Source organism: Penaeus japonicus, unplaced genomic scaffold (assembly GCF_977035675.1).
Source record: "Penaeus japonicus unplaced genomic scaffold, GWHDUDI00000001_assembly GWHDUDI00000013, whole genome shotgun sequence".
Taxonomy (NCBI): Eukaryota; Metazoa; Arthropoda; class Malacostraca; order Decapoda; family Penaeidae; genus Penaeus; species Penaeus japonicus.
The window spans coordinates 9464495-9465209 of NW_028234415.1; positions in this window are offsets into that span (position 1 = coordinate 9464495).

Genomic DNA, 715 nt, shown 5'->3' on the forward strand with positions numbered 1-715 from the left:
AATACAATGGTGATGGACTTTTCTACGAGTTAATGCCAAAAAAAAGAAGAAACAACTGAAATTCGATGATCGAGTTTTGTACAAGTGAATAATAAATAATAATAATAATAATGAATAAATACAACGGGCGCCTACAGTGTTTACCTCATGGCTGAAGAATGACAGGTCTAAGACAAGCCAGCGCATGCTTCCCTTTGTGCACATTTCAGAAGGTGTGGATTCCCCCTTCATTTCCTATCGAATACGGAGTAAAAACTGAATATACATATATGCATTGACTCATTTTATTTTTAAAAAAAATATATATATATATCTCCCTACTTCCTATTTAATTAACCTATTTTTCTGCGGTAACGGCCATCCCTCTGCCGCTTAATGGTCCCTTATATCGAAGGTTTGTTATAAAGAAGTGTTTTACCTTTACCTTCAAGTATTTTACATTAAGCCCGTTACCCGCTGCTCTTCATTTTCTTTTTCTTTTTTTTTTTGTATCCTTGAATTTTCTTCAATGGCAATCTTGGTTATGCTATCATTAATGTGCAAGAAGCAAGCTCTAAATTGTTTTATGAGACAACGGGTGATAATTCACCTTATTCACCTTTAAATTGTTCTTTTATATCTATATAAAAAAATGATATCTCTGAAGCTGATTCCGTGATATGTAATATTTTGTATTTGTTAACACAGAGTGAAGAGCCCAGCTATATGTACTTAT